General features: G+C 41.1%; 1 pseudogene; it reads right to left on the bottom strand.

Annotated features, from left to right (window-relative positions):
* Positions 1-1,731: 1,731 nt before the first annotated feature.
* LOC109449070 (elongation factor 1-alpha 1) lies at positions 1,732-7,179 on the bottom strand (annotated as a pseudogene).
* Positions 7,180-23,024: the final 15,845 nt, after the last annotated feature.

Here is a 23,024-nt window from a genome sequence, read left to right as displayed (position 1 = left end):
AGTTAGGAGCATGGAGCTCTAACCGCCTGAGCCACCGGGCTGGCCCCGAAAGCTTTCATCTTGCTAGATAATACACAAATAATCATGTGCAGAATGTTGGTAGAAATGGACATGAAAGACCATTGTAATGAGATCTCACGGAAATGAGGAACAGGTAATTGGAAACTGGAGAAAAGGCAATCCTTGTTACACAGTGACAAAGAACTTGGCTGAATTGTGTTGTGTTTTGTGGAAGGTAAGAATTCTTGAGTGATGAAATTGCTGTAAGAAAGATCTCTTATGGTAGTGGGGAAGATGGACTGGATAGGGCCCACTCAGAGAGAGCATGTCGGAAGGCAGACTTGGGATTAAGAAGACAAACTTGAAACATTTCGTACTTTTGCCTTCCTCTGGGCTTCTCTGCATTCATTTCTCTACCTGCTTTGGTTGGTCCTAGAAACCCCTTTGAAAGATCTGGGTCTTCCAAGCAAACGCTGTCATGTAACAAGCTTTCCTTATTGGTTGTAAGACTGACCTAAATTAATTGAAACCTGTAGACCTCGAGTTATAAACAAGGTGTGAAAGATTTGATTGAATTCAGATGCAGCTGCCATATTTGATTGTAACTGATTAAATTTATCTTTTCTTTATTGACATAATTCATAAGCAGTAAAATGCAGAGATCTTAAGGGTGCAGTTCAAATGCCTTTGTGAACTGTATACATCCATGTAAATAAAACCCAAAGCAAAACATAGAACAATTTATTTCCATCATTCCGGAAAGGTCTCTCATTCTCCTTTCTAGTCAATACCCTCGCACCCCCCCACCCCCTACCCCCCTACACACAGGCAGCCACTGTTCTGATTTCTAGCACCATATATTCATTTTGTCTTTTTAGAATTTCATACAAATGCAGTCATACAGTTTGTAGTCTTTTGTGTCTGAATTCTTGGGCGCAACATAATGGTTTTGAGAATCATATCAGTAATTTCTTTTTGTTGCTGACTAATATTCTATTGTATAAGTATAACACAACTTGTTTAGTCATTTTGTTGATGGACATTTGGGTTTCCTGTTTGGGGTTATTATAAATAAAGCCACTATGAACATTTTTGTATAAGTTTTGTTGTGGACATTTTCTTGAGCATACTTAAAACTGGAATTGTTAGGTCATATAGGATGGGTGTGTATTTTTCAAAGAAATTGCCAGAGTTTTCTGATATTTGTACCATTTTATACTCTGCAAGTAATATATAAATTGAGAGATAATTTTTGTTTTAAGCTACCAAGTTTGTGGTAATTTGTTATAGCAACAATTAGAAAACTAATACAGATTTTGGTCACGATGTATTATCATTTTTCTAATTTGCTGGGTTTGATTTGCTAATATTTTGTTAAGGATTTTTGCATCTACAGAAGGTGCCAAAAAATGTGTACACATTTTAAGAAAGGAAAACTGTATTAAAATTGTAATATTCAATATATACTGATAACAAAAGATGAATACAAGTAATGTGTATACATTTTTTTGGCATCCCTGGCATATTCATGAAGGATATTGGTCTATAATTTTCTTGTGAGGTCCTTATCATGTTTGGTACCAGGATTCTGTAGCACAAGATCTGGGAAATGTTCTCTCTTTCTGTTCTCTGAAAGAGTTTGTGCAGTATTTGTACAGCAGGTCAATAACATCATTTCACGCAATGTCATTTTGTTATAACGTTGATGAGGAAAAAAAAATCTATTCCCAGTCAGGGCCACTGGAGTTTGCATATTCTCGTGTCTGCGTGGGTTTTCTGCAGGGACTCCGGTTTCCTCCCACATCCCAAAGATGTGCACGTGAGGTGAACTGCCGTGTCTACACTGTCCCGGGCTGAGTGAGTGAGGGTGTGCGTGTGAACGTGCCCTAGAAGGGAAGGGCCTCCTGTCCAGGGTGCGTTCCCGCTGGGAGCCCTGGGCGGCCACTGTGAACTACAATAAGTGGGCTGGAAAAGAATGACTTATTTTTATTAATCTTTCTTAAATGTATATATAGCTCACATGAATTTCAGTGTTTAACATTGAAAATGTTTTGGGTTTTTATTTAGAAGTTTGGAAATGTTTTTGTGACCAGAAATATGCCATAGGAATTTAACTCTTATTTATATCAACTAGCCCATGGTAAAATTGGTTTCGTCATACGTTGTTTCACTTAAAGTTGCACTTTCTAAGAACCTACCAACGATGTTAAGTGAGGACCCACTGTATTATTTCTTCCTTAAATATGTAGTAGAAGACACCAGTGAGGCCTTCTGGGCTTGGAGTTTTCTTTATGAGAAACATTTTAATCATAAATTTGATTAAAGGATATAGAGCTATACAGATTTTCTATTTTTCTTGAGTCAGTTTGGTTAAGTTGTATTTTTCAATGAATTTATTTCATCTAAGTTGTAATGTAAATATTTCTCTTAAGATACATGCTTAGACATGAAATTGTCAAGTCAAAAGGAACAAGCATTTTAAATTATGGTGTTTTATTGAGCAAACATTTCCCAAGCACTTCCTGTATGCATTTTACATGAATTAACTCATGTAATTCTCACAGGTATATGAGGTGGGCACATGAGGTGGTCCCCATTTTTCATAAAGGAAAAACAAAATGGAGACAGGTTAAGTAACTTGTGTAGGTCGCACAGCCGATAAGCATCAGAGCCAAGCTCCTAACCTTGTGTACACGTGGTTCTCAAAGTGAACTCCCTGGACCAGCAGCGTCAGCATCTGGGAACTTGTGGGAAATGCAGATCCTCAGGCCCCACCTCGTACCACTGGGTCAGAAACTCTGGGGCGGGGCCCAGACATTTGTGTTGTAATGAGCCTCCAGGTGGCTCTGAGGCACGCTGAAGTCTGAGATCCACTGACCCGGACCACACTTTGCTCATACACTCCCAAATTCCCTTCCAAAGGGCTCTGTTAATTTACCTTCACAATAGTACAAGGAGAGGACCCATATCTCTTGGCCTTATGAAAACTCACTATGAGGAATCTTTCAATTATATACCAGTCTGACAAAGAGTAGTGTCTTGTGTCTTTAAAAAAAGTGTTCCGGGCCTCTTTGCAGGGGGAGAGTCAGGTTCTGTCCCATCTCCTGCCCGGCTTGCACCTCCTCTTCTCTGCATGGCTCTGGCTCCACTGACCTCCGTTTTTTTGGGGGTTCTCAATCCTAGTACTTCTCGCTAGGCAACCATATGCTTGAGTGCTAAATTAACCTCATTCTTTGAGAGTAGGGAGAAGCGAATAGTGTATCTTAATATAAATACCAAAAAAAATTTTGTTTGTTTGTTGAGCCTGAAATGCAAAGTCCTTTTCAGCTTTTGTGAATGACAGTCCTTTTCTAAATTGTGCATTTTTCTTGGACCTCTGTGTGCCTCTTAGCCCCATGGTCGTGTGCTGACATCAGGGAGGATGGCGGGTCTTGGAACTGGGACTTCAAGTCACCTCCAGTGACAGCCTCAGAAATATGTGGGGGAGACTAACCCCCAGTCGCGACATGTTTTTGAGAGGGGATACCTTTCTCATGTCCAAGAGCAGAAAATCCTTGATGGACCAAGGGTCCCCATGAGTTGATTTCATGGTGTTTCCCATTATATTTTCACCACATTGAGCTGGTTAAATCTCACATGGCTAATTCCCACTTATGGTCCCTAATAATTACTGAATTGTAATGCTCACTTCCACATCAGCCATATCAACATGGCATGACAGAAAGAACATGAATTTTGGAGACAAACTTAAGCTTGAAACACAGCCCTTCTACCTCTGAGCTGTGTGGCCTTGGATAAGGTACTGAACCTCTCTGATCTTGTTTTAATATCTACAAAATGCCCAAAGTAGCATATACCTTATAGAGTTTAAGGATTAAATGAGATAATATGTGGTGTGCCCATCAGCATACCTGACCCATAGAAGACTCTCAATAAATGTGGATTCCATTGGTTTTCTCTTCCCTCTGCAATTTCTATAAGCTTGAATGAGTGTTTCTAGTGTAAACAAGAAGTTAATACCCTTTATGCCCTTCAATTGATGATCTCTCTTTTGACAAAAGATGATATCCACATCTGTGCAAACTATTAGATCAGCCATTTGAAGACCAAGGACACTACCCTTCATGCCAGAAAGTAAGTACTCGTACACTCTTCTAAGCAGAGGGCTGTGTAAGAGGCACCAGGGATCCGGTTCTGTAATGAAACTGTCAAAAACTGAGGGACCCTTTCATTGTGTTTTTGGTGGCATCACCCATCGTCTCTTTTTTTCTCCCCCTACCTCAACAAGCAGTTCGCTAAACTGTGTTTCCATACCATTTATAGCTGTAGTTATACCAATGAGAGCGCAGCTATCATTTCTGGACATGCAATTGCAACATGAAGCAGAAGCCACCCACCAAGTTTGGATCCAAAGAGAACATAATTCCTCCATTTCCCCCCTGTGGTTCTCAGAAATTACCATCTGTACTTCCAACACTGAGTGATCAGCTCTCATAGAGGCCTGGCCCAGAGATTTGCAGAACTCCTCAACGATCAATACTTCTTCTGTACCACTCATGCGAGAAAGTTTGCCAGGAACAAAACTAACTCCTGACTTTTGCTTTTTAGCCCTCACAAGCGAGGTTTGGAAGGTCTGGCCCACTAAGGAGAGAGGAGGGAAGCGAGAAAGAAACCGATGCCCTCTCTGCAAGTGGAAAGCACAAGGCAGCCCCCTGAGCAGAGCAGCCCTTCATGGGTGAGTCTGGCAGTTTCTAGGAAGTGCCACGGTGGGAAGGCCTGACGGAGTGGGAGCAGAGCACTCTGGTCCAAGCTCCAATAAGCACAGTTCCCTTCCAGAAAGTCCTGCACTTGGGAGAAACTGCTGGAAGCATCATCCAAATTGAGCAAGGCAGGGCCACAAGGCCAAAGGAAAGAGAACGTCCAAGTGAAAACGGGAGGGAACAGAAGAGGTGGCCACAAAACCCAAAGGCATTTTCTTCCCTAAGGTATTTGTAGAAACTTGTTAAGCTTTTTAAATCATGAGCATTTCAGTTCTACCCACGTATCTAAAAATCTTTTTTAAAAAACACACTTACTTGATTTTCCAATAGCTTAAAAAATTCTACGCATTTTTTCTTATAAACAAGGAATAGATTTCTATTTTCTTCTCCACCCACACTATGTATATAAAAGGTCTTTGAGCGTGAATAAGCTGCCAAGCATTGATCGTAATATATGTGTGTACATAGTTTTCATATATAATTACTTATTTGCAATTCATGGGAATTTCCATATGCAGATGACCCAAAAGGGAACTATGGGTTAAGCGGGGTCTCTTGCCAACTAAATTATGTGAAAAGGTCTTGTACATTGTTTGTAACATGTCCTTTATTTCTAGTGAGGACGGGACAAAGGAAAATAAGATTTTTTTTTCTCATTAAACTTTGTTTTAATGGATCTCAAAATTCTGTGACAGATTTTGGGGGAAGTTGTTTCACATTAAAAAGTAGTGATTTTAAAAACTAATAACTTAAAAACTGCCACACACAAAAAACAAATGATCCACAAAACATTCTCCTTTCCTTCTGAAGATTTTACAATGCATTGTAATCATTGACCAGTCTTTTGCTATTACACTTAAATGGCCAATGGAGACAAACAGCTCTGAGACCGTTCTCCCACCACTGATTAAGACGGGGCTGGCAGGTATCGGGGATAATATTCCTTTAGCCTTCTGAGCTTTCTGGGCAGACGTGGTGACCTTGCCAGCTCCAGCTGCTTTCTTGTCCACTGCTTTGATGACACCCACAGCAACTGTCTGTCTCATGTCACGAACAGCACAACGGCCCAGAGGAGGGTAGTCAGAGAAGCTCTCAACACCCATGACCTTGCCAGGAACCGTGTCAATGATGGCAGCATCACCAGATTTCAAAACCTTAGGGCCATCTTCCAACTTTTTCCCTGAATGACGATCAACCTTCTCCTTCAGCTCAGCAAATCTGGAAGCAATGTGAGCTGTGTGACAATCGAGCACAGGTGCATTTCCAGCACTGATTTGGCATGGATGGTTCAGGAGAATCACCTGAGCTGTGAAACCAGCTGCCCCATTGGTGGATCATGTTAGCCGTCACCAGCCACTTTGCCTTGACAGACATCTTTGACAGACACATTCTTGACATTGAAGCCCTCATTGTCCCCAGGAAGAGCTTCACTCAAAGCTGCGTGGTACATTTCAGCAGACTTTACTTCAGTTGTAACGTTGATGGCAGCAAAGGTGACCACCATGCCGGGTCTGAGAACACCAGTGTCCACTCAGCCCACAGGGACAGAACCAACACCACCAATTCTGTAGACATCCTGGAGGGGCAGATGCAAGGGCTTGTCGGTTGGACGAGTTAGTGGCAAGATGCAATACAGAGCTCCAGGCAACATGGTTCCACTGGCATTGCCATCCTTATGGGTGACTTTCCTGTATGTTAACACTTGGCATGTTAGCACTTGGCTCCAGCATGTTGTCACCATTCCAACCAGAAATGGGCACAAATGCTACCATGTCAGGGTTGTAGCCAGTTTCCTCAATGTATGAGCTGACTTCCTTAACAATTTCCTCGTATCTCTGCTGGCTGTAGGGAGGCTCAGTGGAATCCATTTTGTTAACACCCACAATTAGTTGTTTCACACCCAGTGTGTAAGCCAGAAGCACAGGCTCACGGGTCTGCCCGTCCCTGGAGACACCTGCTTCACATTCACCAGCACCAGCAGCAACAATCAAGACAGCACAGTCGGCCTGAGAGGTGCCTAGAATCAGGTTTTGCTAAAGTCTCGGGGTCCTGGGGCATCAGTGATGGTCACATACTACTTGCTGGTCTCGAATTTCCACAGGGAGCTCTCAGTGGTGAGCCCATGCTCACGTTAAGCTTTCAGTTCATCCAAGACCCAGGCAGACTTGAAGGAGCCCTTTCCCATCTCAGCAGCCTCCTTCTCAAATGTTTCGATAGTTCTTTGGTCAATCCCAGCACATCTGTAGGTCAGATGGCCAATAGTCGTAGACTTGCTGGAATCTACATGTCCAGTGACAATGACGTTAATATGTGTCTTTTCCTTTCCCATTAGGCTTAGGTTTAGTGGTGGTTTTCATCACACCTGGGTTCTGGTTGCAAAAACGGAAGGAAAACAAGTTTCTAAGCAGAAATTCAGGGTGTATCTCATGTAATTTTAATACTGTTTGGTAACTGTTCTTGTGAAGTTCCCCTGTACATTTAGCTATTCTGTTATCTTTTTAATATTTGGACTTGTATCTTGACACCAACTAGGTAGTGTACTTGTTAAAGCAAGAATCATATTTCTCGTTTTGTTCACCTTTGAAATGGCCGGGGCCTTGTACATACAATGAATGTTCAATACATTTGCCAAGTGAGTAATAGAAGATTCAGGTTGGGCGTACGGAACAACTTCCTAAACTGAAAATGTTCTAATTGGTTAGTGACCTAAGTGAGGCCACATACTCTCACTGTTGGAAACTAGTCACCGTTATGTTGCCCTTGGAGTGGTTTAAGTATCATGTGACTTGGATAGTATCTTTGGATTTTTCTTGTCCCTGTGTTCTGTGGGAAAACAAAAATAATAGAAAGGCTGGACATCTTATCTGGAACTCACCCTGGGCAACAGAATTAACTTTTGTTTGCTCCAAAGGCTAAGTAATAAAAACAATGGATCTAGAATCTAGATCTTTTCACCAGATCTAGTTTCAGCAAATGAGTGGGTCTCCAGCCGAACCACAGCCACCACACCCTTTCTAATGCACAGAAGGGAACAAATGAATTCTGCAAAGTTTTTATGCGCTTTTTTAAAAAAGTAGCAAGACATACAAAAGTCAAACTGTCTAAAATTACTCTTCTAAAAGCATTTGCACATAAAACTCACTAACACCTAAATCCAACTTAAAATGCTGCTATGAAAGCTAAATGAATCTCCAGCATCCAACCCAGTGTCTCACAAACAGATGTTTCAGGGAGCACCGCTTCTGTTGGCTTGTTCAGAGGCTTTCACGAACAACAGTGTGCATGGTCAAATACATCTGGAAATTTCTGGGTTAAACACAAAGTACAGGCTTTCTCAGAGTCTTCAATACGCTGATGACGTGAATTTCCACGAAGGTGATTTGGTGCCCCCTTGTCCAAGTTTATTTGACCAAAGAACTCCTCTTCCCTGCACTTCTGAAGAAGGCTCTGTAGACAGCAGTTTGCAAGCCTCTGGTTTTGCTGTCAGAGCCTGATTTGTTCACTCTGTCCGGAGCGGCCGTCTCCTTCCACGGAAGATGGGCCTGTCCTCAGCTCTGCAGGATGAATACTGGTGGGACCAAACCCAACACATTGGTCATTCCCTTGGCAAGCCATTGGTTCAAGCACGGACATGTAATGCAACTGTGGCCAATAAAATGTGAGGGAAAACCTTCACGGGATTTTCTAAGAGGATTAGTTTCAAGCTTAAAAAGATAACCAAGATAGAAACATTCCATTTTTTCTTTCTAGACTTCGATATATAAGCTGGCAACTGAGGCAGCCATCTCAGGGATCTTGAGAACTGCATCAAATCACTGATTTTACCAGCCCGGGACTGCCCATCTCTGGAATTCTCTTCTGAGACATTATAAATGTCCTTATTTTAAAAATCAATATCCTTTTCTTTTTTTTTTTTTAAATATTTGCAATCATAATCATCCAGATAAGGGGGTCTAACTAGCTGGAGCCATTGGCATGAGTACAGAATATCCAAAGCATCGCGGAAATGTTCATCGGTAAAAAGTAGGGGCTTGTTACAAATTGAGTGCCTCCTACCATTATTACTAGGATCTGCAATCTTTATATGTATTCAAATGAATGACTCCCATATTATTACTTTTAATGTCTCTAGATTAGAAAATTAAACATTTATTCCTTAGCAGCAGTAGCAGGCTATGATGGCACACCTAAGTCATGAAATCCATAACTGACTGATGAACTCCCTCAGAGCTCCTTAGGAAACGGAACATGTGCCAGCAGCCCTGTGTCTCCCCAGGGTCACCTGGCGAGAGCACAGTGTCTGGGCTCAGTCACTCTCCTCTTTGCACTCAGATTGCACTCCTCTCCGTGTGCAAAGCTTTGGGAGCACTTCCCGCCTCCATCCCCCAAGGTCTACTCCCCCACCAGAGTCCTGCTTGAAAGTCACATTTCTGTGAAACCTCCCAAACTCCTCCAGCCTCCACTGAGCAACCTTTCCGAAGACTCCTTCCTACAGACCCATGGGAACCACTGAATCTGGCATTTAATTGCGCTCACCCCATATGTTCTCTTATTAGTTAATGTTTTCTCTGGGCCCCCTGTTGAATGAAAGTAGTAGAGAGAAGGTGGAAGTGGTAAGAATATTGTCTAAATTGGTGGTTCTCAACTCTGTCAGACCCAACACCCCCTTTTTTATAAGAACTATTTTTGTAATGCCCTTTGTCATGAAATTCATAGATAAAGTAACTGATCTATACAAGTAATTTGAAACTATATCAATACAATGCCCTAGAGGAGAAAAGAAAAGTAACTTATAATAAAGTAATATGTATTTCAATGTGTAAATGTTTGACGTGATTGCATTAGAAGCCACAGTGAATTAGGGAGAAAATTCAGAATGGAGCAACTCAGACACCACATCCATGGTACAGACTTTCTGAAACGACGAACAAGTTTTGGTGAAGTTAAAAAAAAAAAGGTCAAAGTACAATTTACTTTATATAGTAGTCTCATTCCTAGCTATTCAGTGTATAGTAAAATGATGCCAAAAGTACCTTTTGTTTATATGTAAAGTGAATTTGGTTCTAGGTTCATATAAGTATAAAGAGTTTTTTTCACCTAATGCATGACTGGAAGGATATTCAAAATTTGCAAGGGAGGAAGGACAATTCTTCACTGTGGGCGGACATAGTCCTGACGTTTTAGCATGCTCAGCAACTCTGGTCCTTGCCCACTGCAGGCCAGCGACGCCCCTAAGCATTAGATAACCCCAAAAGTCCCTGCAAATTTCTGAAAAGGTCTCAGGAGGGTATTGGTTCTAGTGAGATCCACTGAGCTAAATCAAGGTGAGCTGGGGGTGGGATTGTTCCTAGATAATCCAGAAGCCGACCCTTAGCTTTAAAGGCCCTGAGAGCCTGAGGTGAACCCCAAATGCCAGTTTATTGGTTCACTGCCGTGGTTCTCAAGAGGGTTCTGCAGACCAGTCAAAGGAAGCAGCGTGTCAGGCTGGGAGTGGAGGGGAATCTGGGGATCTGCTTCATCCTCAGGGGTCTCCACTTTTCCCATTTACCAGGTGAGTTCCTATCAAACTTCTGTTTGAATAAAGGGTTCCTCAGGTTTAAGAAGGAAATGTTTTGTAGGTTTCGACTGTTTTGTTCAGATTTACAATTTCTGAGAGAGGATGTGTTGACTTCCTCACTCCATCCTGCCACAAGTGAATGTACCATTTGGTTCTTTTTTATAGTTTCTACCTCTCTATTGAGACTTCATATATTGAGTCATTGTTATTATACTTTCCATTAATTCTTTCAACATATTTATAACAGCTGCTTTGAAGTCTCCTGAATCTAACTGCTGAGCGCATGAAGTCAATGAGCTCTGCTGTCACTCAAATCTGAACCTCACACCTGAGGGTTCCATCAGCACGTTCACTCCCTGGGGTCAAAACTTCATGAAAAATCATGTCATTGCAAGTACTTTTAAAATTCACCATTAGAAATCCCTGCCCAAGGATAGAAACCTCTCAGGTTACAGACTGGCTCATCAGCTCCCACTCACCTCTGGGGTTGCATCAGCTAAGGAGACGGCTCTAGGGTGAAAAAGAAGTATGAACCATGGTTGCGTAGCTCGGCTCGGTGGTCAGGGCCTTCTGGAAGGATTGCAATGACAGGTATCACCAAGGAGGAGAGAAAGTGTCCAGCAGCTGGCACACCCTTCGCTTGCAAGTGACCCGTGAGAGAGGGCATAGTGAGCAGACACAGAACCCAGGAAACTGGAAGACCAGAAGATTCTCTAGCTTTAAGATCAAGAAGCTAATGACTATGATCCTTTTCTACCCAACACTTCTGACACCAAACGTGTGAGTTTTCCAGACAACGCAATTCTCCAATTCTCTGTAGACACCAACCAGGTGTCTTACAATTTAATTCAATTCTGACACTAATCACCTGGAGTTAGACCCAGTGTAAGGGCTCAGTCCCATGAGACTGCCTCCACTTCAGAGTCAGTTATATGTCCAGGTCTCTTATATTTCTGACTGACTGACTATTAATCAGGGATTCCCATGACCCCCTCAGGTTTGATAATTTGCTAGAACAGCTCACAGAGCTCAAGAAAAACAGTTTACGTACAGGGTGGCCAGTTGGCTCAGTTGGTTACAGCTCAGTGCTCATAACACCAACGATGCCGGTTCCGTTATCACATGGGCCAGTGAGCTGCGCCCTCCACAACTACTGAAACCAACTAGATTGAAAACAACAACTCCACAACTACAACAACTGAGCTGCATATGAGGTGTGATTAAAAAACAAACAGTGAATATTTAAATTTAAAAAATTTATTACAATAAAAGATACATTGCCATTAATCCCCCTAAAAATACTCCCCCTCACTGCAAACACACTTATCCCATCATTCTTACCACTTTCTGAAGCAGTTCTGAAAGTCCTCTTTCGTGAGTGTCTTTAGTTGTGCTGTTGTGGCTGCCTTGGTGTCCTGAATCATTCTGACTTTGGGGAAGAGCCGGGAGTCACACGGTGCCAGATCCGGTGCATAAGGTGGATGAGGACACACCTTAATGTTTTTATTTGACAGAAATTGCTGTACCAGAAGCGATGTGTGACACGGAGCCTTTCTGTTGTGATCAACAAATATGGTGAATGCTACTGTCAAGTTCCATTCAATGGAAATGCAGAGATCTTCAATACAGAAAATGGCGCATCAAACTTTAGTAACAGTGTGTGACAAGTTTCAACTTGTTTGGTGCAGTCAGGTGTGAGCTACAAATAAGAGAAGGTGTGTTTTAAAGTGTGCCATAAATCATCCTCCATCATGACAATGCTCCGTGTCACACATCACTCTGGTACAGCAATTTCTGTCAAAAACATTAGTGTGTCCTCATCCACCTTATTCACTGGATCTGGCACTGTGCAACTTCTGGCTCTTCTCCGAAGTCACAATGATTCAGGACATCGAGGCAGCCACAACAGCACAACTAAAGACACTCACAAAACAGGACTTCCAGAATTGCTTCAGAAAGTGGCAAGAACAGAGGGATAAATGTGTTTGCAGTGAGGGGGAGTATTTTGAGGGGGATTAATGGCAACGTTTCTTACTGTAATAATTTTTTTTTATTTAAACATTCATTGCATTATTTGATCACACCTCGTATGATGGGGGTTGGGGGACACAGGGCTTCCATGCCCTTTCTGAGCACATCACCCTTCCAGCACTTTGATGTTTTTCCCATCCTAGACTCTCTCCAAACCCTGTCATTCAGTTTTTATGGAGGCTCCATTACATAGGCATGACTAATTAAATCATCAGCTGTTGGGGATTAACTCTATCTCCAGCCCCTCTCTACTTCTAGAGGTTGGGGGAATGGGCTGAAATCATGTCTTGACCTTTCTGGAACCTAGCCATCTAGGGGACCCTCTTACACTCCGGAGACTCCAAGGGCCTTAGAAGCTCTTGTGTCAGGAACTGGGGACCAAGACCGAATATAACAAAAGATGCTCCTAGTACCCCTATCATGCAGAAATTTACAAGAGTTTTAGGAGCTTTTGCCAGGAACTGGAAAGGAATACCAAATATGTATTTTTAAAAATTATATCACAATATTATACTGATACATTCATCTTGCAGCCGGATGCCCTGGGAGACTGTCTGGGTTGGAAACACTCCACTCCCCGCCAAGTTCCAGTCCCCTGACTGTGCTCACGTCTGCCTTGTCTCTCTCTGCCTTCGCTTCTCCTTTCATGGCTGACCCACTCCTGGTGACATCGGACAGCTTTATTTAGACATTGAATATATTCCATCTGGTGACAGCAGAAGCTTTTGGGTCTGGTAGCTACTTGTGAATATGTCCTCCTTGATCCATTAGCAGTTTAACCACATAGAGTAATATTATTTCTCACATTTCCAGTCCCCAAAGGAGCTCACTTGAGCCTCCAGGGACATGACAACCTTTCCTGCTGCATGGTGAGCCCTGGGGAGCGTGACAGAGCTTTGGGTGAGGCGGATCTGGGTCCCAGCAGCTCCGAGCCAGCTGTGTGTGTGCTTTTGGGTGAGCTATTTCTCTCTCAAAGCCTAGTGTACTAAACTGTGAAACGTGGGCCTTAATCCTTACTTTATAGAGCTCATACAATGACAAAGGTACAGATAGCATCTGGCTAAGGTGTTACTGAGAAACATTATTGTCTTTTCTTGTCTCTTCATGGCGGTGGCCGTATTTCCCATGTAACTCATCTAATGTCTAGATCAGTGCCTGGTTCCCAGTTGCTGCTCAGCAAATATTTGGTAGAGGGCTGCTGCTCTATTCTGCATTTTGTTGTCGGTGGTGGTGGTGGTGGTGATTTTCACACCAAGCTCAGTGCAGTCTTAGCGTTCTGAGGAGGTGCCCAAGGGTCCAGGTGGGTCAGGACAGATAAGTGTTGATAAGGGTAGAAAGTAAAGGAGAGAGCAGTTGGGCTCCAGTAGGAAGGCATCCCGTGATTGGAAGTTTAAAAATAACTGCCTTATACTTTGAATAGCTTAGAAGAGGAATTTAATTTTATGGATGGCACAAATGTCTATATCTTCATTCTCCCAAATATTAGCCACTAACATTAAATAAAAATTCAATTCAGTTCCTCAGTTTCACTAAACATATTTCAAGTACTCAACAGCTACATGTAACCTACTAGTGGCTACCACTCTGGACAATATAGATATGAACATTTCTATCATTGCAGAAAATTCTGTGAGATTGCACTGGCCTATATTTTATATTACTTAAATCATAGGACTTAATTGATAGTGGCTGTGTACTCTGTGTTGTAATATGTTTCTAGGCTTAAAGGATAAGTTGAGTTGCCCATCGATGTAAGTTTGGGTCCTGCTATTAAATTGCCATGTAGTCTGTTGGACTGGCTTCAGGTTCCCTCATCTGAACCTCAGAGGTCTGGGCCACATTAGAGGTTTCCATCTGTTTTATCACCAAGGGTCCCTTTCATTGTTCCTTTGTTCCCTTGGACCCACACCCATGTTTAAAATAAACTGTTTTATTAGGTAATAATTGGCTTACCCTCCCACTTTTGTGAACCAGTGCTATTTATAACTACCAACAAAAACCTCTGATCAGCATAAGATTACCAGAATTCTTATTTTGAGTCAAAATAATTCCAGCCCCAAACTTAGAAATGAGACATTGTGGTTCACTTAGCCTTGTCTCCGGTAATTGTACAATTTTCATGTGATGCTTTAGAAATATTAAAAATAACATATTAATTGCCCCTCCCTATCTCTGTTATTACTTTCTCTCACCCTTAGGGTTAAAGGGCCCAACTCAGGAGTCTCCTGATTATATGATCATTTTAGATTTCTTTGATTTTTTAGAGGAACTCCAGATCGGAGTAGGTGATAATCCCAAAAGTTCAATTTGGGAATTTAGAAAACCATCCAAAGGAAGCCGCATGATCAAATGCATGAATCAAACTGAAAATCTGGAAGAGATTTTTCAGGGTAGAAAACATGATGTGTAGTGTGACTGCATTTTACAAGTATATATTGGGTAAGACTTCTGGGTTTGGCAGAGTGAAGAGGTTAGCAAATTCTCACCACCCAAAATAAAATATAAAACTGGGAAATCATGTAAAAAACAACAGCTTTATGGCTTTGGAAATCAACCAAAGGGAAACAACAAATTGAGAAGCATTTAGTCACAAAAAGCTGCTAAAATATTATATAAAGATGATGAGAGTCTGTGGCCTTCACGTCTGGAGCTTCTCCCTCCCCTGTGCCCCCAGCACATTTAGCCTGGCAGTTTTACCAGAGTAATACTCGCTTTGAAAACCAGTAGCTTCACTGTCAGAGGGGGTGGATTTGATTTGGACTGGAAGGTGAAAACCCACACCCAGCAGTGTTGTCAGTAAAAGCAGCAAACTCAGTAGAAATTGAAAAGGAAAACTCACAGCTCTGCTTGCCTGAGATTGCAGTCCTGGTTGGAGTGAGCAGCTGACCAGTCAGAAGTTTAATGGGGAAATCCTGGAAATGACAGAGCTATAGAAAGCCTGCATAAGCTCTCCACACATCCTGATTGACAGGAGACTATGCACGTGTATGGGGAGAGCCAAGAAAGCCTAGAAGGAAGTAAAAGTGAGGCAGACTTGAAAACTGACTGAACTTTGAATGCATTCTTCAACCCACGCACAGATCCATCAGCAGAAGATGGATCCCATAAGCTTAAGGTGTTTGAGCACAGCCTCTGCCCAATCACTGACTAAACACTGGGACAACCGTTAAGGGGGCAGGCTAAAAATTAAACATTAGAATTAAAAACAAACAAAACTAAGCAGAGGCCTTAGTGGTCACACACTGCGGGAGACACAGATTCTGCAGATTAAGTCCAGGCAAGTGAAGAACAACCAATAATAACCACCTCAGGAAAAGACATCAGAGGCCAGAGTTGCTCCAGTATATTATCTAAAATGTTAAGTTTCCAATAAAAATTATGAGACATGCAAAGAATGTAAAATCTAAATCATACTTCAAAAAAAAGTGTGACCCACACTCAAGGAAAGAAGCAAACAATGGAAACTGATTCTGAGTGGGCCCAGAAATTAGATTTATCAGACCAATGTTTTAAAGCAGGAATTATAAATATGTTCAAAGAACTAAAGGGAATCATGCTTAAGAATTAAAGGACAACATAATGACAATGATTTGACAAAGAATCTCAACGAAGAAATAGACATTATTAAAAAAAAACAATGAAAATTTTGAGTTGCAATATATAATAATGGAAATTTTTAAATCTAGAGGAGGTCACGGAAGAATCAGTGAATTTGAATACAGATCATTAGAAATTATTCAGTCTGAAAAACAGAGGAAAAAGAGTAAAGAAAAATAAACAGAGCCTGAGAGCCTGCTCGGATAACATCAAGCCTACCAACATACATGTAATCAGAGTCCCAGAGGCTAAAAGAGAAAGTAGCAGAAAAATACTTAATGACATAATGGCTGAAAATTTCTCAAATTTGATGAAAACATTGATCTACAGACCCAGAAGCTCGACAAACCACAAGTAGAATAAATAAAAAGAGATCCACACCTTAGACCCAAGACAGTCAAATTATTAGAAGCCAAAGACAAGAGAAAAATCTTGAAATCATTGAGAGAAAATGAGTCATTGCGTTACAAGGGAAAATATGATTAATGGTCAACTTGTCAGAAACCATGGATGCCAAAAGACAATAGAATGCTATATTCTAATTGTTGAACGAAAAAAGAAAAACTCAACCAAGAATTCTATATCAATTTAATAATTAAAGTGAAATAAAGATATTCCCAGATAATCATTGAAAGAATTTGTTGCTAGCTGACCAGCTTTATAAAAAATACTAAAAGAAGGTCTTCAGGCTGAAAGGAAGTGACACCAGATGGTGACTTGAATCCAAAGGAGAAATGAGGAACACAGGGAATGGTAAATATGTGGGTAAATATAAAGGATTTGTAAATAAATTTCTTCTTTTATTTTTTTTAAACAGACATAATATTCTGCAAAGCTATAATTATAACACTATTTTTAAGGTTGTAACACATATATGTATAATATATAAACAATAGTAGCATAAGGAAGGGGTGGAATGGGATTACATTGGAACAAAGTTGCTATATTTTACCAGAATTAAGTCAGTATTAACTTGAACTAGATTGTTACCAGGTGAAATGTATATTTTAATCCTGACAGCAATCATTAATAAAATACATTTTAAAAATCATCAATAAAGATGTTACATTTAAAATATTTGTTTATAACAAAAGAAGACAGTAAAAGAGCAACACAAGAACAAAAATAAAATCTGCAACATATAGGAATTAAACAGCAAAACGGTAGACAATCCAATCCTATCAATAACATTAGATTCAAATTATATAAATTATGTTACTAATCATCCATGGAAAAGGTATAAATTCTCACACTGGATATAAAACAAGATCCAATAATATGTTGCCCATAAAAGACACTTTAGATTCAAAGGTGAAAATAGGTGAACTGTAAAAGAATGGGAAAATATTTACCATGTGAACAGTAACCATGAAAAAGCTGTAATGGCTGTGTTAATATCAGACAAATAGACTTTAAAACAAGAAATATACTGGAGAAAAAATGAGATATTTCTTAATGATAAAAATGTCAATAAATCAGGAAGATATAATAATTATAAGTGTATACACACCTAACAACCGAACCCCCAAAAAACATGAAGCAAAAATTGGCAGAATTGCAAGAAGAAATTGACAAATCCACAACTATAGTTGGAGATTCCAATACCCAACCTTTGATAATTGATAGACTAACTGGACAGAAAATGAAGGGTAGAGAAGACTTAAATATTCCAACAGTAGCAGAATACACATTCTTTTTAAGTGCACATGAAACATTCTCCAGGATAGATCATGTGCTAGGTCATAAAACAAATCTAAATAAATTTAAAATGATTGAAGTTATTCAAAATATGTTCACCGACCACAATGGAGTTAAAATAGAGATCATCAACAGAAAGAAACTTGAGAAAATCTCCAAATATTTGGAAGTTAAACAATGTACTTCTAAATAACCCATTGACCAAAGAAGAAATAAAAAAGGAAATTTAAAAACATTATGAATCTAAAACAGTATATCAATTATGAGATGCAGCTAAAACAGTGGTTGGGGGGAATTCATAACATTGAATACCTATATTAAAAAAGAAAAAACTATTACAAGTCAATTACCTCAACAGTCACCTTAAGAAATTAGAAAAAGAAAAACAATAAAAACTTAAGTAAGCAGAAGATAGGAAATAATGAAAATCAGCATAGAAATCAATAAAATAAAAAGCAAAAACACAGTACAAAAATCAATTCAATTAAACCAAAAATATATACTTTGACAGACTTTTTAAAAAGATAAACCCTTGTGAAACATACAGGGAATATAATCAATAATGTTGCAAAAACTATGTATGGTGTCAGATGGGCACTAGACTTACTGGGGAGAATCACTTCATACATTATATAAATGCCTAACCACTGCCCTGTACACCTGAAAATTATATAAAATAATATTAAATGCCAACTATAATTAATACACAGGGTGCTAAAAAAATGTATACATAGTTTAAGAAAGGAAAAAACTGTATTAAGATTGTAATACTCAAAATATTCTGATAACAAAAGACAGATGCAAGTCAGTGTATACATTTTTTTGGCACCATATATATATATATAGTCATGGAATGTAAAGTAAAGCATAGGGAATATAGTCAATGGTATTATAGACAATACTTATGTATGGTGTCAGATGGGTAATAGACTTGTTGGGGGTTATCACTTTGTGAAGTGTGTAAATGTCTAGTCATTATGTTGTTTTGTACACCTGAAAGTAAAACAAAAACAAAAATATCCTGAAGAAATTAAAAAAAAAAAAAGATAAATCTTTAGCTAGACTGAACACAAAAAGAAAGAGAAAAGATACAAATTATCAAAATCAACAGTGAAAGAGAGCACAGCACTACCAATCTGATAGACATTAAAAGGATATTGTGGGAATATCATAAAAGACACAAATGACCAAAACTGACTCAAAAAGAAATAGAAATTCTATATAAATCAATGCCAAGTAAAGTAATGGAACTTGCAGTTAAAAACTTTCAATAACATAAACTGTATGACTAAATGGTTTTTCATTGGTAAGTTCTACTAACATTTAATGAAAAAATAATACCAATTCTACACATTCTTTTCCAGAATGCAGAAGAGGAGGAAACATGTGAGCCAGTGGTTCTCTTGAATTTCACAGACTACTTAAACAAGCTGTTCTGGTTATCTGTTTCTGTGTAACAAATCACCCCCAAACTTAATAGTTTAAAGCAACAAAAGTCATTTATTTTCCCGACAGATCTGCAGTTTGGGCTGGGCTTGGTGGGATTCATCTTTGCTCCATGTGTTATCAGTGTGGCAGCTCACCTGGGGCACTGGGACCCACTTCTAAAAGGGCTCACCCAGTGACTGGCAAGTTGGTGCCGGCTGTCAGTTAGGAGCTCATCCAGTGCTGCTGGCCTGGGGGCACTTACTTCCTCTCTATACAGCCCTCATGGCTGATTGGGCTTCCTAACAGCATGGCAATTGGGTTCCAAGACACCTAGGAGGAAGATGCGAGACTTCCTATGACCGCCTTTCAGAAGTTTTAGACTGTCATGTCCACCACATTTTATTAGTCAAGTAAGTCACGAAGGCCAGCCCAGATTCAAGAGGAGTCAAATTAGATGTAACTCTCAATGGGAGACGTGCCAAAGGATTTGTGTCCATCTTTAATCTACTACACATACAAACAAACTCACAAACAAACAAAATGGAGGACTAACAGTGTTGCTTTATTTTATACTGATAAATAGGACTGTGAAAAAGTCCCAAAATATTATCATCTATTACATTATCCCATCTGTTTCTTTAAAGTAAGTACCTTTTTTTTTTTTTTTACCAAAAATGTAGAAAGAGCATAGTCCCAGAACACATGGCAGTTCTTTAAATGGAACAAATTTAGCTTAATGAAAAACTCACTGTGCTGTACTTGTCTTTCTCATTTCAGCCCAGGTAGAAAACTAGGTCATGGAAAGGGCATCCAGAAGGGCTTCAGAAAAGCGCCAGGCGTAAGGCAGTTTGTGGTTCAGAGCAGAAGTTCACGCCGCCCCCTCAGCCTGGTTTGCAGCTAGACTACCCACGAACTCCATGTCCTGCTGGCTCTAGAGACTCACTGCCCTACTCAATTCCCAGTCCCCAGGGAACTGCCCGTGGGCTCAGAGGCAGAGGATCTGCCTGATGCTGACTGGGGTTTCCCTTGGGGTGGCCATGATGGGGCTTCTTTTTCTGGCAGTATCAGGCTCTCAGGCCCCAGCTCGGACTTCTTCCAACGTGGCTTTTGCTCTGTGGGCTGCACTATTTTGACTCTGCAGGTCCGGACAAGGCAGTAAAACAACTGGCCAGAGGCCATGGGAAGCCCGCCCGAGACCACTGCTACCACCCCATGTGAGCATATCAGAATCCCTGGGGGAGGATTTTCAGGGCCAGCCCCCACCTTCCTTGAAATTCTGGCACCTCTTAGGTAGGTACTGTGGATCCTCCAGGTCCCCTGATGGAAATGCTTTGCTAGATCAACAAGGGACCTTTTCTTGGTCCTCTGAGACCAAGGATAAGGAGACCTCTAAGCCAAGCCAATGCTGTGTTTGCAAGCCTTGCCCACCACAACCAGGGAAGGGCACAGGACCTGGCATCAGTGAGACAGTTCTTAAAAGAATGACCGAGGTTGACCTGTAGAAGAGAATTACCTGCTCACCATCACTTCCTCAGGTGGTTGAGGACTGATTTCTCAAGTGTCTCTGACCTACACAGAGAAGCATGTCAGGGGTGGGAGCAGGAAGAGTCCACGCCAGGGAGACTCATACCTTCTGTGACCTCCTTTCTTCAAGGCCTCAGTACCTCAGAGAGGCGGAGTCCTCCACTTTCACTTCACAAAAGTCAAAGGGGGACATTTCTGAAATGCTTGATGCAGAGGGAGGAGCCAGAGTGTACTGTTCACCCTACTCCTTTTAGGTAAATAGTTACCTCCTAGAGAAGTGACCTCAAAATGGACTTCGTTAATTGAAGGTATTATTGGAATAAAAGGGCAAACTAGAACCCAGAGTCACCGTCTGTTCATATATCTTGGAAAGATGACTTGTTTTTAATGACAGGTGAGGTGATGAGGTGAGAGCACATCCCTTCAGGCGATACCTCTGATATGGGTCATGAGGGAGTGGGGTTGGGGGCACCCTCCCTGTCTACTGATGTATCTATGAAGCAGGTCAGCCAGTACAAACTGGCACTGAGCCCTCTGTTTGCAATTAGCACAAAGAGCCAATTCACCAGCCCACAAAGCTCATCCTCCATAATAGTCCTAATTAGAAACACTACACATAAGGAGGGGAAACAATTTACACAGTCTCCAGCATGAGCTCATGGCAATAGAGTTGTTTGTTTTTCAACCCTCAGGCTATAGACACACACGTCTCTAACAATAATGCATATGTATTTCAAAGACTGATATTTTCAGACACTCTAGAAAAACGTGGTGGCAGCAATATGTTGTGGCAAAACAGCCTGGGGGGGGCAGGGGGGGGAGTCTCTCCCCGCCTTGCATTTTATTTACTTCCTCCGCTGTCCCCTTGGTGAATTGTTAGGGTTTTGTTAGTAGCTTAATATTTCAAAAAACAATTTGCAACCTGCTTGTCTTTTCTCCTCTCACCTAACCTTGAAATGCACACATCTTTCCATCTGCTTTTTGTCCTTTTCCACTGGACAGCCCCTGAGGATGTTCATTGCCCTTGCTTCACGGAGCAGAAATCAGCACGCGTTTCTGTTTACAGCGATGCCGCCTGGAGAACAGTCAAGTCAGCGTCTTTCGCACGTTAACCTTGATGGTACTTCACCGTTGCTAGGGGAGCCGGAGAGAAAAGACAAAGAGCATAAACCACCGCAGCTACTGATATTTTGCCATCAACACTCCTCTCTCTCTCTCTCCTCATTTGGCCCAGGGTGTGTGTGTTTGTCTGTTTGTTTGTTTTTCCTCTCTACAGTCGCTCAGTTTGTTGCAGTGGAGGGGAATTCTCCGTCCAGGCTGTGGAAGATTCATGGCGATGTCATCTGACTGTCATTTTCAGTACCTTCCTCTCCCTACGCCTCTCCTTTCTTCTGCCTGCTGCTCCCATCCCTGCCCACTCACAGTAGCTGGTGGACAAGTAGATGGTCTGTGTGTCCATGTTGCCTGGGTTTGAATCTTGGCTGTAGTTGTGTGATCTTGGGTTGCTTCCTTAACCTCTCTGAGCCTGTTTCCTTCTCTGTAAGATGGGGGACATGCCGGTCCATCCTCGTGGCATTGTTTTCAGCATTAAATGAGATATCACATGTGAAGAGCCTAGTACAGAGTAAGCAGTTAATACACAACATATATCTTGTCATCAATATTTTCGCGGCTTTCTAGATGTTCTGGGCGACTGGTCCTCAGTGAAACTGTGATCATGGAGGATAGCAGCGTGTCCATAGTACACGTAGTAGATGTTCAATAAACTCCATACGAGTACCATTTTGAATTTGCCCCCCAAACTGTGCTGAATATAATGAATTGTTGATGGTTTAGAAAGCACCTCAGGACCTCCATGCGCTTTGGAGTTGCTGTTTTAAGGAGAACTGGTTAGCATTTTACTGCCCTCGTGAAGAGGTGAAGACTAATTAATGGACAGAATGCAATTACAGCCCAGCTGTCTCCTGCTCCCTCCTTCTGGCCCAAATTGAGGCCTTTTTCTAATGGATTGAGATGAAACTCCCTGGAGGCCCCACCTCACCCTATAGGGCAGATGGGGGTTATTAAGAAACACCCATTAAAGTTGCCTTCAAAAACAATGTTTGCAACAGTTCTTCAATTGGATACAAAGTATGTTTTGCCACGAGGCTCTTCCTGATGACCCAATTTCATTTTCCCACTCTTGTTATCTATGTGAAAATTCTCCACTTTGCTTAGTTCAGCTCTCTCTGAAAATGTACACGTTCATAAAAGAAGTTAAAATAATTACCACTGTATGTTCAGAGGGGTGTTATTTTGACTGCTTTCTTGACATGAAATTTCTTTCTATGTTTCCCAGGTGGACTCAGCCCTGGCCTCGCCACCTCCTCTGCTTTGGGAGCCTGGCTCAGCTTTGGCCACCGATGAACTAACTGCAGAGGTGCAGCAAA

Source organism: Rhinolophus sinicus, linkage group LG05, assembly GCF_036562045.2.
Source record: "Rhinolophus sinicus isolate RSC01 linkage group LG05, ASM3656204v1, whole genome shotgun sequence".
NCBI lineage: Eukaryota > Metazoa > Chordata > Mammalia > Chiroptera > Rhinolophidae > Rhinolophus > Rhinolophus sinicus.
This window is presented reverse-complemented; position numbering and strand designations above follow the sequence as displayed.